This window comes from Salmo salar, chromosome ssa14 (genome assembly GCF_905237065.1).
Source record: "Salmo salar chromosome ssa14, Ssal_v3.1, whole genome shotgun sequence".
Classification (NCBI taxonomy): domain Eukaryota; kingdom Metazoa; phylum Chordata; class Actinopteri; order Salmoniformes; family Salmonidae; genus Salmo; species Salmo salar.
In genome coordinates, this window is record NC_059455.1 from 27,559,765 (window position 1) to 27,577,687 (window position 17,923).

Consider the following 17,923-nt stretch of genomic DNA (forward strand, 5'->3'; position numbering starts at 1 on the left):
ATAGATGGGGTGGGGTGACAGACCCATACAGAGAGTGATGGAAAGACACACACACACACACCTGACTTAGTGTCAACACATCACTGGAACCTGGCTTGATCACAGCATGCTGCTTACCCACTGGGCACAGACGTCAGTTCAATGTCTAGTTTGGATGTTCCTTTGGTTGAGTTGTCAACTACGTGAATTCAAAGTGAAATCAACAAAACATTACACCATGTCATTGGATTTAGGTTCAAAGTTGGATGAAAAAAGACAATTCCATTACGTTGATTCCTTTTTTAAATTCAATCAGTTTTCCACCTTGACTCAACATCGCATTCAATTCTTTTGGTTGAAATGATGTGGGGGAAAAAAGTTGATTCAACCAGTTTTTGCCCAGTGGGTAGGCACGTGTTTCTCCTTACTGCTGGATGTGCACAACATAAAGCATCAGGTTTGAATTCTAATAACAAAGTTATGCTTTTGCTGTTGTACCAGAGGTTTTGAAGGTCACATGGTTGTCTGGGAAACAAATATATATTTTTTGCAGGAAGCTAAGTCAGGGAGTTTGTTTTTCTGTAGACTGCTGTATGTGGAGAGGTTGACAAACATTAAATGTAAGCAGTAAGGTGACCATGAGCTGTCTAAGAAAAGTAACAATTCCCTTATATATGTACATGGAGTCAAGTGTTGCCATAGAAAATCACAATGCATGCAGGTCACCTTCAGATAACCTGCCAGAGGCCATTTAGTTTTGTTCTGTTTTGTTCATTCACTTCTAAAACATTACCTTATTTTATGACCAATGACTGTATGTGAATGGACAAATCCATTGATCACGTGACACCATTAATTCCTATGTGAAGACTCAATAGCGCTTTGAAGCCAAATGAAGTCGGTTAAGATGGCATGTTATTTTTTATGTATGGTTGGGTGTGTTTGGCTGTACAGTATGTTTCACTTGGCTTGATTCAGGCAGTCGCATCGTCACTTGTACCAATGGATTTTGACGGCACGTTTAAGCCAATGCAAATGGTTCTCAAAATCTAAGCAATTAACCTGTTTAGGATAGGGGGCAGTATTTTCACGGCCGGATAAAAAACTTACCCAATTTAATCTGGTTATTACTCCTGCCAAGAAACTAGAATATGCATATAATTTTGGGATTTTTGAGGAGTTTGTAATTCGCGCCACGCCCTATCATTGGATATTGGAGCGGTGTTCCGCTAGCGGAACATCTAGATGTAAGAGGTTTTTAAGGTCATTGAGTGAGCAATTGTGAAATGCAACATCATCTGCCAAGTGAGTACTCCTTGAAGTGACGTTGCAGGCTAGCTCTGTTCTGCCCCCTCTCAAGGAGTAGCTCAAGTTGAAGGCCGACTGGGGTACTGCCGGCTGCCATGAGCAACTAAATGTTTTTAGTTTTTTTAGTTTGTTTAAAAAAAATGTATTTCACCTTTATTTAACCAGGTAGGCCAGATGAGAACAAGTTCCTTGTGATCCTTATAACTTCTTCTGCATAGCTGAGGGTGTTGCAGCACCCCCTGAAAAATCAAAAAATAAAATATATATATATATATATATATATATATATATATATATATATATATATATATATATTAAATACAAATTCTCACAAAAGTAGCGCACTGGACCTTTACTAGTCTTCTATTAGTGGACCAATATAGCCCTCTGTAGCTAGGACAAATGTTTTTATTCAGAACAATAGGCTAGAGAAATCATATCCTCAACTAACTCTTGATCAGTTACTTTCAGTTTGTGATTATTTTTTTGTCTCAACGAGTGTTGTCAGTCTTTAAGGGTGTGCTGCTACACTGCTATGGGATTAGCCAGCAGGCAACACTGGCATTCAGCCCTAACTAAATAAAACATTTATCTGCTCAAAGTGTAGTCATGACGTGGCATGCCCTTTGGCATCTAAATGAGCTCTAACCTACCTGCAGGGAAATACCAACACTGCGCCCTCACCAGGCGGTCCTGGATCCTGGGCTGGCTGGAGGGTCATGGTGATTGCAGCTACACACTGGGTAAGTTATTTACCAATTGATGGAAATGTAGAGAGGCCAAATGCATGTCTATTTAATTAATGTGCTGTAGCCTATGCCTAATGGGTTTTGCAAGGGTTTCTGCTCAAAGGAAGCAAATGCTGTATAATCAGTTAACATGGACTGATAAATTCAAGGCGATTCAAGGCCATGGTGTTCATCAGAAATACATTGCCTGCATGCGTGAATTGTCATGATTCATTGTGCGTGCTGTATAAAAGAGTCAAATAGGCTTATACTACATAAATAATCTGGACCTTCATTATCTGTCTGCTCTAAATCGAACAATTCCACATTATCATGTGTGGAAGACTATCCAAATGTATTAATCCATGTCTGAGCAAAAAGGGTACAAATTGTTGATTTGTTGATGGCTGGAAATGTATTGATTGATTTTGTGTTCAGAAGGATCATCTGTATCATTTCCTGATTGTGGAAGTGACCTACTGGGCACAAATTGGTTGAATCATCATTGTCCAAATGTAATGTGTCAACATATTGTGACATGGAATCTATGTGGAAAATACATTGGATTTGAAAAAAGTAATAAACTTTTGTTTTGAGGGTGTAAATTAAACCACTGGATTATGTCATTATTGTAACCCATTTCAACATAGATAAACCTTTGTATAAAAAATATGTTGAATTAGTATATTTGAAACAACATCAGATCTTCAATGTTATATCCGCTATCAGGAAAAAAAACTATAGTCTGGGCAGCACCTCTTACTGGAGAGTTGATCTACAACATTTCATTAGGTGTCCCATTCAGGGATTTAACTAAGCCTAGCTTTTATATTTGTCACTGACTACTAACGCTGTGCAATTCTGAGAATGATCATTGAGAGATCTCTTAATAACTAAATATATTCACTGTTGCTATCAGTCATTCAAAAGGGTAGGTTTATCAGAGCAAATGAAATGTAACCATACTTTATAAGTATATTTACAGTACCAATAAAAGGTTTGGACACCTACTCATTCATGGGTTTTTCTTTATTTTTACTATTTTCTACATTGTAGAATAATAGTGAAGATATCAAAACTATGAAATAACACATACAGTGAGGGGGAAAAAGTATTTGATCCCCTGCTGATTTTGTACGTTTGCCCACTGACAAAGAAATGATCAGTCTATAATTTTAATGGTAGGTTTATTTGAACAGTGGGAGACAGAATAACAACAAAAGAATCCAGAAAAACGCATGTCAAAAATGTTATAAAATGATTTCAGACAGAGGAGCATACATTAAAAGAAAAGAATGGTATAACTACCAATTGTCAAATATAATTTTGAGTTCCTTCATATTCTTAAAACAACATGATGGCTTAAATATCTCTGCATTATTTGCTAGATATGTTTGCCAACTGCCTGACTACAATTTCTTATGCGTTAATACGCCTCATGTGTTTTCAACATCAGAGGCACTAATATGCATATAACCAGTGAGGATGAAAGTGAGCCAACTGAGAAATCACCAAGCAATGCCCACTCCAAGACCACATAGAGGCAGAGTTTACCTCCTGCACCAGTCATTAGACCTCAACAGTGTAGCAGAGAGATACCAGTGAGGATTGAGCCACTAGACAGCCAGAGTATTCAACAGCAGCCTTTTGCCGCAGCAGCCAATGTGTGATCGTAAATGTGTTACATGTAAGGGGTAAAAATAAAATATTCTCCCAACAATTTAATGTGTACAACCAAAATTGTTAGGAGCATATTTAGAGTGTGCAACTTTTTAAAAATGTACTTTTATAGAGTTTACTTTCTGTTAGTCAGCCCCTCTACCAAGATTTTTGTGGTTGCGTCGGCTCATGCTTTCTACTAGACATGTGAGGGATAAACCAAAACTGGTTGGACAGTTGGGGGATTAGGGGATATTATAACTTGGGGTTAAATGTGTGTTCTTCATTTTTTGCAGCAGTTCTTCCTGAGATTTTAACATCATTAGAGACACTTAAGCAACAACAACAGTTGATTTTGCTGCAACTGCAAAGGCTGCAGTTGAGTGGTTCAACACCATCAGAGGTTCCGGACGTGACCGACCTTGGGTTTCTGGTGTCCTCACTGGAATACTGGAAGGGAGTCGAGGGAAGGATTGCTGGGCAACCAGACCTCAAATAGAACCTGGTATGGGAAATGGCGCAGAGGTCTAAGGCACTGCATCTCAGTGCAAGAGGCGTCACTACTGTCCCTGGTTCGAATCCAGGCTATATCACATCCGGCCGTGATTGGGAGTCCCATAGGGTGGCGCACAATTGGCCCAGCGTTGTCCGGGTTTGGCCAGGGTAGGCCATCAATGTAAATAAGAATTTGTTCTTAACTGACTTGCCTAGTTAAATAAAGGTTACATTTATTTAAAAATAATATAGTGTTGAAAAGCTATTCACCCGAACCAAATCCTGTTCAATCTGACCCCGAACGCAGTTCCACTTCAATTTCCAGCCCTGGTTTTACCATTACCTTGGTACTTTACCCCTTCTGATGAATAACCCTGCTCTGAAGCAGTGCTCTAATCAGTATTATCTTCATGATATACCAGTTTGTTGTCTTTCAGATCACATCTGTTGGACTGGCTAGAGGAATGACCACCAAGGAACGAGACTGTGTGGAGAATACTAACAAAACTCCTGACAAATGCCCTGGCCATGAAGATGAACTGGCGAGGGGCCAATGGGAAGCAGGCATTCGAACGGCTTGCCCTGAAAGGCATAGTTCCAGTAAGTTTCCTTTCAGGGCTACGGCATGTGGAAGACAGACAAAATGTCACAATTTATACATTAATCTTAAAAGGAGTGAATAATGGTGCCGGAGGAGATGGCTGCCGTTTTACGGGCTCCTAACCAATTGTGCTATTGTGTGTGTTTTAGCGTTATTTTTTACTTATTTTGTACGTAATGTTTCTGCCATCGTCTCTTATGACCGAAAAGTGCTTCTGGATATCAGGACAGCGATTACTCACCTCGTACTGGACAAAGATTTTTTTATTTTAATGAGTTGGACGTGAAGGATTAACTTCAGACACCCGGCAAGGCCCAAATCCCCATCATTCACATGAAGAAAAGACGGAGAGTGGGTAATCTGCCTCTACCATCAGTCCTATTAGCCAACGTACAATCATTGGATAACAAAATTAACGAGCTACGAATATCCTACCAACTGGACATTAAAAACTGTATTATTTTATATTTCACCAATTTTGGGCTGAATGACGACATGGATAACATACATCTGTCGGGGTTTTCGCTGCATCGGCAAGATGGAACAGCTGCCTCCGGTAAGACAAAGAGTGGCGGTCTGTGTATATTTGTAAACAACAGCTGGTGCACGATATCTAATATTAACGAAGTCTCAAGGTTTTGCTTGCCTGAGGTAGAGTACCTCATGATAAGCTGTAGTTTTCATCTATATTTTTCGTAGCTGTCTACTTACCACCACAAACCGATGCTGGCACTAAGACCGCACTCAATGAGCTGTATAAGGCCATAAGCAAACAGGAAAATGATCATTCAAAGGCGGCTCTCCTAGTGGCCGGGGACTTTAATGCAGGGAAACAAATCTATTTTACCTAATTTCTACCAGTATATTAAATGTGCAACCCGAGGGAAAAAAACTCTGGACCACCTCTCCACACACAGAGATGTGTACAAAGCTCTCCCTCGCCCTCCATTTGGCAAATCTGACCATAATTCTATCCTCTTGATTCCTGCGTTCAAGCAAAAACGATATGTTTTGGGATTCTTCCGTTTTCAGGATTCTTCTGATGGCATTGAGGAGTACACCAAATCAGTCACTGGCTTCATCAATAAGTGCATCGATGACGTCATCCCCACAGTGACCGTACGTACATACCCCAACCAGAAGCCATGGATTACATGCAACATCCGCACTGAGCTAAACGGTATAGCTTCTGCTTTCAAGGAGCGGGACTCTAACGCGGACACTTATAAGAAATCCCGCTATGCCCTCTGACAAACCATCAAACAGGAAAAGCATCAATACAAAACTAAGATTTAATCGTACTACACCAGCTCCGATGCTCATCCGATGTGGGAGGGCTTGCAAGCTATTACAAACTACAAAGGGTGCACAGCTGCGAGGCAAGCAACACTGAAGCATGCGTGAGAGCATCAGCTGTTCCGTACGACTGTGTGATCGCACTCTCTGTTGCCGATGTAAGTAAGACCTTTTAAACAAGTCAACATTCACAGGGCCAGACAGATTACCAGAACGTGTCCTCTGAGCATGCGCTGACCAACTGGCAGGTGTCTTCACTGACATTTTCAACCTGTCCCTGATGGAGTCTGTAATACCAACATGTTTCAATTAGACCAGCATCTTCCCTGTGCACAAGAACACCAAGGTAACCTGCATAAATGACTACCAATCCGTAGCACTCACGTCTGTAGCCATGAAGTGCTTTGAAAGGCTGGTCATGGCTCACATCAACACCATTATCCCAGAAACCCTAGACCCTCTCCAATTTGCATACCGCCCCAACAGATCCACAGATGATGCAATCTCTATTGCACTCTACACTGCCCTTTTCCTCTTGGACAAAAGGAACACCTACGTGAGAAAGCTATTCATTGACTACAGCTCAGCGTTTAACACCTTAGTGCCCTCAAAGCTTGTCACTAAGCTAAGGACCCTGGGAGTAAAAACCTCCGCCTGCAACTGGATCCTAGACTTCGTGAAGGGCTGCTCCCAGGTGGTAAGGGTAGGTACCACATCTGCCACGCTGATCCTCAACGTGGGGGTGCTCAGTCCCCTCTTGTACTCATTGTTCACCCATGACGTCATGGCCAGGAACGACTCCAACACCATCATTAAGTTTGTCAACGACACAACACCGACAATGATGAGACAACCTATAGGGAGGAGGTCAGAGACCTGGCCGTGTGGTGCCAGTATAACAAGCTCTCCCTCAACGTGATCAAGACAAAGGAGGTGATTGTGGACAACAGGAAAGGAGGACCGAGCACGCCCACATTCTCATCGACGGGGCTGTAGTGGAGCAGGTTGAGAGCTTCAAGTTCTTTGGTGTCCACATCAACAAACTATCATGGTCCAAACACACCAAGACAGTCATGAAGAGGGCACAACAAAGCCTATTCCCCCTCAGGAGACTGAAAAGATTTGGCATGGGTCCTCAGATCCTCAAAAGGTTCTACAGATGCACCATCGAGGGCATCCTGACTGGTTGCATCACTGTCTGGTATGGCAACTGCTCGGCATCTGACCGCAAGGCACTACAGAGGGTAGTGCGTATGGGCCAAGCTTCCTGCCATCTAGGACCTCTATACCAGGCGGTGTCGGAGCTAGGCCCTAAAAATGTCAAAACTCCGGCCACCCCAGTCATGAACTGTTCTCTCTGCTTCCGCATGGGAAGTGGTACCGGAGCACCAAATCTAGGTCCAACAGGCTTCTTAACAGCTTCTATCCCAAAGGCATAAGATTCCGGAACAGCTAATCAAATGGCTACCCGGACTATTAGCATTGTCGTCCCTCACCCTCCATCTTTTACGTTGCTGCTACTCTCTGTTTATTATCTATGCGTAGTCACTTTACCTCTACCTACATGTACATATTACCTCAATTACCTCGCACATTGACTCTGTACCGGTACCCCCGGTATATAGCCTCGCTACTGTTATTTTACTGCTGCTCTTGAATTATTAGTTATTTATTTCAAACTTCGTTATTAAAAAAAAAATGTTTTACTTATCTATTTTTTTACTTATTTTTTGGAGTTGTTGGTTAAGGGCTTGTAAGTAAGAATTTCACTGTAAGGTCTACACCTTGTTGTATTTGGTGCATGTGATAAATAACATTTGATTTGAAATGTGTTGTTTTACTCTGAGGATTCTCTTTCTCTCCGTTTATCAAAGGGGCTATCTGCTGAAAGTACCAAAGCTTCTGATGGTGAAATTGAGAAATACATCAAGAGGTGAAAGCAGCTGACCTCTGACCGAGACGTAGGAAAAAAGAAGAGAGCCCAACCGAAAACAGAAGAAGACCAGAGGAGAGAAGATGACCAGAGTGGGGTAGAAGAGTGATGCCATCACACCCTACCCTACACTGACAATAACAGGGAACGCTGTCACCATACCAAAACCAATTTCGCTAAGTGGGGATGGCTCTTTGTGATGTTCCTCTTCAGACTGTAGAGTAAAAATCCTATCAGTTCTTAGTTGGCCTCGGGAAAGTCATGCTACTTTTAATATGTTAACCGGTGAGTGTTTATTACCAGTGTAATATTGTACCTTCATATTTCGATAGAGATGTGATGCAATGCTCATTTTGCTGTTCATTGTTTAAGGTTGTTACTATCATGAATGAAGGTAAGACCCAGGTGCAGACCGTGTCGAAGTAACAATGTTTATTATAGGAGCAAGGGTACAGGACGGCAGGCAGGCTCAGGGTCAGGTCAGGTAGAGGTCGGTAATCCAGAGGTGGGGCAAAGGTACAGGACGGCAGGCAGAGTGGTCAGGTGGGGCGGGTACAGGGTCAGGACAGGATGAGAAAAGAGAGACTGGGGAAAAGCAGGAGCTGAATACAAAAACACTGGTTAACGTCACAAACAAGATGAACTGGCAACAGACAAACAGAGAACACAGGTATAAATACACAGGGGAAGATGGGCGACACCTGGAGGAGAGTGGGGACAATCACAAAAACAGGTGAAACAGATCAAGGTGTGACAGTTACAGCTGTTTGTACTTTGATATAGTATATTGCAACTGAATTGAAAACTATCGGGGTGCATGGGTAATATTAATATGAATTAGCATTGCTCTACTTCTGGGGGTATTCTGGCAAGACACCGGCTAGCTAGCTAAATGAAGAGATTTACGTATTTCATTATGTAGCCCGGAGAGAATTTGGAATGTTCTAGCAACGGCCCTAGCAAAGGACTCTCGAATCCCATTGTGATGCAGGGGGACATTATTTGGCAAGACATGGTCCCTTAGAGTTTTTTATTCATCTTTATTTTACAAGCTATATTGACAGATAACAAGTGCACTACTTTATCTTGTACACTAAGGACATGGGGAAGAGTTTCAAGGGTGAAGAGAAGAATGTGCCTATTTGAACGGCAGAAAAAAAATTGTAGCTCGCCATGTGTCATTTTTTAAAAGTAGCTCTCATGCTAGAAAAGGTTGGAGACCCTTGCATTATAATCACTACAGACAAATAAACTTGAAGTGTCATTAATAGGCATGATGATGGCTTTGAACTTGATTCAGAGAAAGGGAAGGCACCAAAAACACGCCACTCCACCGCATGCATTAATCAAACCATATTCATCAAACCAGGCCTGGTCAGGGAGAATAAGGGGAATGGTGCTGAACTCGTTCCCTCTAATTAGATTTGCAATTATTGTAAGCTGGAGTAGTTATTTAGCGTCAGTCTGGACCGTGTGTGCTCTGGAACATAATCGTCCTCAAATTACAAGATAATGGAGCCAGAGAGAGGCCACTGCTCCTTATGGAACCTGCAGATAGAATCCTCCAAAGGGACCTTTTAGGGAGAGAGGGCTAGGGAGAGAGCGAGGGAGGAAGATCGATAGAAATGTCATTCTGAAATCCACTAAATGTGTTTTCACAGTAGTTATTGTACCTTAGTCCTCATAGTTTTGTTAATTTAAATATCCCAACACTTATTATGGAGAGATACACAATGTATTGCATTGATTTAAAAACAATATCATATGAGTGAATGCTGTATGATATGTTAAATTATATTTTATTTTTTAATAGTACATTTGAATTTTTTTTAGAGGATGTAAATTGACATGTTTCCAAGGCAACTAGTTCAAAGCCAAGGTGAGTGCCTTATCTGTACTAATGAGCAGGACACTCAAAACATCTAAGGAAAGAAACAGCCAAGGGCAAGATGTGAATACAACTATACAATTTTGCCAAACTACTGCTATACTGTTAAAGAGTAGAGAAAAGCTTCAACGCAGTTGCTTAATGTATTCCCCCTCTTGTTTACTTCCTAATATTAGGCAGGAGACCTGTGATCCCTCATATAGCAGGCAGACAGACAGACCGATGGGGTGGGGGTGACAAACGGATACATAGTGACACACGCACACATTCCAGACTTACTGGTAGCTGGCTTGATCACAGCGTGCTGCTTACCCACTGGGCACAAACGTCAGTTCAACGTCTAGTTTTGATTTACATTTGGTTGACTTGTCAACTAACGTGATTTCAACATGAAATTCACAAAACATTTCACCATGTTATTGGATTTAAGTTCATAGTTGGGTGAAAAGACCTTACGTTGATTACTTTTTTTATTTTGCATTATTCAATCATTTTTCGAGGTTGTTTCAATGTCATCACATTGAATTCTTGGGTTGAAATGACATGGAAACAACATTGATTCAACCAGTTTTTGCCCAGTTGGTAGGCACATGTTGCTCCTTACTGCTTGAGGATGTGCAAAATATGAAGCATCAGGTCTGAAATCAAATCACACAATTAGGCTTTTACTGTTGTACCAGAGGTCATGAAGGTCACATGGTTGTCTGAGAAACAACGATTTTTGGGCAGGAAGCTAAGAAGTCAGGGAGTTTTTAGTTTTTTTTTGGCACGTTGCTGTATGTGGAGAGGCTGACAAACATTAAATGTAAGTAGTAAGGTGACCATGAGCTGTCTAAGAAAAGTACAAATGCCCTTATATACACGTACGTGGAGGCAAGTGTTCCCATAGAAAATCACAATGCATGCAGGTTACCTTAATTTAACCTGCCAGAGGCCTTTTAGTTTGTTCTGTTTTTCACTCCTAAAACAGGACCTTATTTTATGACAATCATCTGTTGGTTGTTTGGCCTCCATCAGTGTTGTCAGCCCATGACCAATGACAAAGCATTGATCACGTGACACCATTCATTCTAATGTGAAGACTCAATAACGAATTGAAGCCAAATTAAGTTGGTCAAGATGGCATCTCATGGAGACATAATATGTGCAGTTTGAGCTACTCCATGAAGTGATGTTGCAGGCTAGATCAGTGCTGCCACCTCTCATTGTGTAGTTGAAGGCTGACCGGGGTACTGCTGGCTGGCTGCCGTCAGCAACTAAATTATTAAACTTCTTCTGTGTGCGATTTAAAACTATTCAGTTCAAGAACATACATCTGGTGTATTAGCAGCAATTATTTGTACCATGATTGTTTAAAAAAAAAAAATGTATTACCACAAAGATTGATTACGAAGATCGACGTCTTTCCATTCACTATAATGGGGGATCCTGTTTTCTGCTAACAATGCCTGCAATTTCCGTGGTTTTAATGAGATGGGGCAGTTGTTCTCACCTGTCCATGACATACCAAGATGAAAGTATATTGAGTTTAAAGTATAACATTTCTCTAGTAGTCGGCTATATTTGATTGGTTTCTCGAAGTAATAGACTGAATTGTACACCAATATTACATCATAGAAACTTAACTAAAGCAATAATTTGAATACAATACAATGTTACAAAATAAAATATATCCAACAAGATAACAATAGGCTAGAGAAATCATACCCTCAACTAACACAGTTCCTCTTGATCAGTTACTTTCAGTTTGTGATTGTTTTGTCTCAACCAGTGTTGTTTCAGTCTATAAGGGTGTCGTGGTACACTGCTATGGGACTAATTAAAACATTTAACTGCTCAAAGTGTAGTCATGACGTGGCATGCCCTTTGGCTCTAACCTACCTGCAGGGAAATACCAACACTGTGCCCTCAGTAGGCGGTCCTGGATCCTGGGCTTTCAGCAGGCTGGAGGGTTGTAGGTTATGTAACTTGCATGCCAATTGATGGAAATGTATTTTTATTAGTATTCATCTGTGAGATGGGATGACCATGCCTGTTGCAGGTAGTGAGGCCAAATGCATAAGTCTATTAATGAATGTGGTGTAGCCTATGCCAAAGGAAGCAAATGCTATTAAGAAAAACGCTATGTCTGGCGCAAACCTAACACCTCTCATCACCCAGAGAACACCATCCCCACAGTGAAGCATGGTGGGGGCAGCATCATGCTGTGGGGAAGTTTTTCATCGGCAGGGACTGGGAAACTGGACAGAAATGAAGGAATGATGGAAGGTGCTAAATGGAGGGAAATTCTTGAGGGAAACCTGTTTCAGTCTTCCAGAGATTTGAGACTGGGCCGGAGGTTGACAACTCCCTTGTGTCCTCCTCCCAGAGTGCTAAGAACCTTGGCGTGATCCTGGACAACACCCTGTCGTTCTCCACTAACATCAAGGCGGTGACCCGATCCTGTAGGTTCATGCTCTACAACATTCGCAGAGTACGACCCTGCCTCACACAGGAAGCGGCGCAGGTCCTAATCCAGGCACTTGTCATCTCCCTTCTGGATTACTGCAACTCGCTGTTGGCTGGGCTCCCTGCCTGTGCCATTAAACCCCTACAACTCATCCAGAACGCCGCAGCCCGTCTGGTGTTCAACCTTCCCAAGTTCTCTCACGTCACCCCGCTCCTCCGCTCTCTCCACTGGCTTCCAGTTGAAGCTCGCATCCGCTACAAGACCATGGTGATTGCCTACGGAGCTGTGAAGGGAACGGCACCTCCATACCTTCAGGCTCTGATCAGGCCCTACACCCAAACAAGGGCACTGCGTTCATCCACCTCTGGCCTGCTGGCCCCCCTACCTCTGAGGAAGCACAGTTCCCGCTCAGCCCAGTCAAAACTGTTCGCTGCTCTGGCACCCCAATGTTGGAACAAGCTCCCTCACGACGCCAGGACAGCGGAGTCAATCACCACCTTCCGGAGACACCTGAAACCCCACCTCTTTAAGGAATACCTAGGATAGGATAAAGTAATCCTTCTAACCCCCCCCTTAAAAGATTTAGATGCACTATTGTAAAGTGGTTGTTCCACTGGATATCATAAGGTGAATGCACCAATTTGTAAGTCGCTCTGGATAAGAGCGTCTGCTAAATGACTTACATGTAAATGTAAATGTAAAAGCATGTCTGCGATTTGGGGATATATGCAATCTGTGTATTATTCTTAATTGAATTGCTCTAGTACGATTACATATAGATATTGTTTTTGCATATTTCCAAATGTCCTCCCACATCTCTTCGTCAATAGTAACAGACAGTTCTTTCTCCCACACTTGTTTCACCCTCTGTGTATCGACAGCGGAAAAGGACCTTAAAGCATCATAAAACAGACTTACAGACATTTTCCTTTGTGGGAAAAAAAGCATTCTTTCAATGACAGACATATCAGGGTTGCCAATTAAGGTGGTGCTCTTCAGAATATAATGTCTTACTTGTAGGTAACGGAAAAAGTCCTGCTTTGGGAGTTGATATTTCTCAACCATCTGCTCAAATGACAATAAAATCTTATCCGCAAATATGTCATTTAGTCTGCGTATGCCCTTATTAAGCCAAACGTTAAAGCCAGCATCCAGCAATCCTGGGGTGAAATCTGGGTTGTTAAGAATTGGGGTAAGAGCAGAGGTTAGTTTGGACCTTCCCAGGAAACTTTGAACTGACCTCCATACTTTGAGTGTGTTAAGTGTAATGGGGTTGTTACAATGATCTTTTACAGACTTGAAACTTGTGAAAAACAAAAGATCCTGTAAAGGGTATTTTGAAAGAGAAGTCTCAATGTCTAACCAAATAGAGGAGTCGTCGTTTGTGATCCAGTCTGAGATATAACATAGGTGGGCACACCACTAATAGAACCTGATATTGGGCAGATCCAAGCCACCCATAGAACTTGGCAGCTGCAATATTGCCATCTTAAGTCTTAGCTTGCGTTTACTCCATATAAAGGAACTTAGCCATCCATTTACATCCTTTATTACCTTATTGGAGAGTAATACTGGGATCATTTGGATTGGGTAGAGTAGCCTAGGTAAAATGTTCATTTTCAAGAGGGATATTCTACCCAACCATGAAATCGGAAGAGAGTTCCAGCACTCCAGATCCTGTCTTATTGTGTCGAACAAGGGAACAAAATTGGCTTTGTACATTTGTTGGAATTTAGGAGTTACAAATATACCCAGATACATAAAACCTGAGGGAGACCATTTAAAAGGGAAGGGGGGAGAAGTATTAGGTACAGAGTGAAGATTACCAAGTGGCATAGCCTCTGATTTAGTTAGGTTAATCTTGTAGCCTGAGAATTCGCTGAATAACTCAATAATATTAATAAGAGATGTGATTGAAGTCTCGGGATTAGAAATGAATATCAGGACATCATCAGCATACAAGCTTATTTTATGGTGAACATCACCGATGAGCAGCCCCTGTATAGCAGGCGTTACCCTGATGGCCTCGGCCAGTGGTTCCATAACAAGTGCAAATAGGAGGGGGGACAAAGGACAGCCCTGTCTGGTACCTCTGTGTATAGGGAAGCTATTTGACCGTAGTCCATTAGTAAGGACAGCAGCCTGAGGATCATCATATAAAACGTTCACCCATTTTATAAAGTTGTTCCCTAGACCAAATTTATTTAGAGCAAAGAATAGGTAAGACCACTCCACACGATCAAATGCTTTCTCAGCATCTAGGGAGAGCACAAGACCATCCATAGCACTTCGTTGGTAGACTTCAATTACATTAAGAAGCCGTCTGACATTGTTACATGACCTGCGTCCCTTAATGAAGCCAGTTTGGTCTCCTTTCACAATTAGCGGCAGTGAGTCCTCTAATCTTGTGGCTAGAATTTTAGAAAGCAATTTTCTATCCACATTCAGAAGGGAAATTGGTCTGTACGAGGAACAAGACTCCGGACATTTTCCCTTTTTGAGAATAAGTGATATATTGGCTTCTCGCAGCGTTTGGGGGAGCTGGTCATTTGAAAATGAGTGGTTAAACATATCACGCAATGGCTCAAGGATCAGGCCATGGAACTCTTTATAGAACTCACTACAAAACCCGTCCAGTCCTGGGGCCTTACCATTTTGCAGATTCTTAATTGCGGACATTATCTCTTCCTCAGTAATAGGAGCATTAAGAAGAGACCTCTGTTCTTCGGAGATAGTAGGGAGCTCAATCTTAGAAAATAAGTTCTCCATTAACTTGGGTGCGTCATTTGGCAGTTCTGAGGCATAAAGATTTGCATAAAATTTCTTAAATGAGAGTGTTAGGAGGGAGTCCAATGTTGATCTAATGACTAATATTTCCTTTAATAGGGCAGGAGTGGGAGTTTCAATGTAGTCCTTCTCTTTAGTTCCTAATTCACCCTCTAGTGTTTTTTGCTTTTCACGCTTTTTCCGCCTCTTAGTGGCTGCGTATGACATAATCAGACCCCTGGCGTACGCCTTACAGGTTTCCCAAAGGAGTGAGGGGTTATCTGTTGATTTGAGAGTTAATAGAGAAAAATGCTTTAAACTCTGTAATAAAATATGATGTGAATGTATGGTCTTTAAGAATGGTTGTATTCAACCTCCAGTGTCTTGATTGATTGAATGCCCCGTTGAGTTTTATGTCCAGGATCACCTCCGCATGATCAGATATGACTATGCTTCCTATCCTAGCGGATAAAACCGACTGCAGTGACGTCCTGGGCATAAAAAATTAATCTATTCTAGTCTGACATCCATGAGGTGCAGAGAAAAAAGTGAACTCTCTGTTGGAGGGATGAAAAGCTCTCCAAACATCAGCATACCCCAGATCATCACAAATAGCTGTAAGTGACTTAGCTTGAGGAGAGACTGAGGCTATACCACTGGGAAGCTTATCAATAAGGGGGTTCAACAAACAATTAAAATCTCCTCCAACCACTGCAGTGTCTGAGTTTAATTTTGAAAAGTCTAGAAATACCTTAGTGAGGAAGTCGGGGGGGGGCAGGGGGAAGTAAATATTCATTATGGAAATGCTCTGCCCTTGTAAAGTACAATTAATTATAACAAAGCGACCCAATTTATCTTTCACACACTTCAAGACCTTAAGTGGTAGGTTATTTTTCACAAGAATTGCTACACCTCTAGTTCTGGATGTAAATGATGAGAAAAACACTTGACCAAACTCCCCTTGTTGTAATTTCAGATGTTCCTTATCATTCAAATGAGTTTCTTGTAACAGGGCAATATCAATATTTTCTTTTTTCAAAAAGGACAGTACCTTCTTCCTTTTAATGGGGTTATGGCTCCCTCTCATGTTCCATGTACATACACGTAGTCTGTTACCTGCCATTGCGCTTTGACCATTCAATATCCAGACTGAATCCTACTGTAAAAATGGGGTGGTACCTTTTTCCATGTGTTGAACTCTCCTCTATCTCACTGAGCGTAAACAAACGATATGAACCCTGAACTCGAACTATACTAAACCCAAAAATTAAACATGAAAAGATCCAAAAGGGGGTTTTCCCACTAGCTAACATGCAGGGGATTTCAACTTTCCAATGTAGACTCTTAAGTCCGCATTGCCACTCAATAGCCTCATCCTTTATATATGTGGAAATTAAAATCAATAGAAGAAGATTGAGGCTCTTCCACCTAAAACCAAGCCTGGGCACCAATATACGTTCACACATATCTCAGTCTGAGCTACGGCGGCAGTTACTTTAGCAAGAAAAATAATAACGATACGAATATTACTGAACAGGAGCACATGAGAACTTACACCACTGTTTCATGATCAGATTAAAAATAAAATAAGACGTTATCCAATGCTGCGGAGGTGCAGCTTAAGGTTATTTACCCGAGAGAGTCAATAAACGCAGCAGCCGCTTCAGATGTGTAGAGTTTTTTAGGCGATCCGTTGACCATAATCTTCAATGTGGCCGGGTACAGCAGTGCGTAGTCGATCTTCATTCTCTTGAGTCGAGCCTTCACCTCATCAAACGCCTTGCGCCTTCGTACAACCACTGTGGAATAATCATTGAAGAATGAGACCTTTGGACCTTTACGTTGACTACCGTCAGAACCGATGTTTCTAGCCGCATCCATGACGCGCTGCTTGTCGGTAAAGTTGTGGAACTTTATAACCACTGGTCGTGGGCGCTGATTGGGACCGGGTATCGGTGCTTGAGAGCGATGTGCTCTGTCTAGCTTCACCCGACCAGCCTTAGTGTCCATTTGTAGGTAGTCAGGGATCCATTCCTCAAAAAATTTTACTGAACGTGTCCCTTCAGAATTTTCCGGGAGTCCCACAACACGTATATTGCATCTGCGTCCTCGATTATCCAAGTCGTCAATGTGCTCCGCCATTTCGCGCACCTGTTTCTCAAGTGCTTTTATCTTAGTGTCCATGGATGTAGTTGAAGTTTCCACAGTAGCAATTCTTCCTTCCGCCTCATCAACACGTTTGACAACCCTCTGTAGTTCAGCTGAATGGCCTGCTATTGCTTCCAGGACCGTTCTTATCTTAACATCGATCACTTTAGTAATGTTATCCGTCATCCTTTGAATCACCAGGTCCATTGTGCCTGGATCTGTAATGTTGTTAGATTCGCTAACGTTAGCTAGCTCCTCCTGCACATCTACACGGATGGCGGTTTTGGTCGACTTCTTAGTAGCTCTGTTGGGCATGTTGTCGGAGATTTTTGAGAAATAGTCGCCAAGACTCATTGTAGGGTAACTTATTTAGCCAATTCTACCACTTTTTCAAGCTAGGAGATTAATGTAAGAATATAAATTTACGAATACCGCGTGAGCTCGCTGAAACACCGTGTTCTCTCTACGGCGTCATTTTGTTCCCCCCCCGAATCGATACATGTTATAATCACCTTTGGCAGCGATTACAGCTGTGAGTCTTTCGGCGTAGGACTAAGAGCTTTGCACACCTTGATTGTACAATATCTGCCTATTATTATTTTTTTAATTCTTCAAGCTCTTCAATTTTCAAGCCAATTTAAGTCTAAACTGTAACTAGGCCACTCAGGACATT

General features: G+C 41.9%; 1 long non-coding RNA gene across 2 annotated transcripts; it reads left to right on the forward strand.

The window, feature by feature from the left end:
* Nucleotides 1-1,946: 1,946 nt before the first annotated feature.
* LOC106569282 (uncharacterized) lies at nt 1,947-12,267 on the forward strand. 2 transcript variants are annotated; one of them, XR_001320474.2, is made up of 4 exons: nt 1,955-2,030; nt 3,971-4,179; nt 4,607-4,769; nt 7,941-12,267. It is a non-coding gene; the product is annotated as an uncharacterized lncRNA (long non-coding RNA). The 2 variants fall into 2 exon arrangements; XR_006758780.1 differs by lacking the exon at nt 3,971-4,179 and having other exon boundaries at nt 1,947-2,030.
* Nucleotides 12,268-17,923: the final 5,656 nt, after the last annotated feature.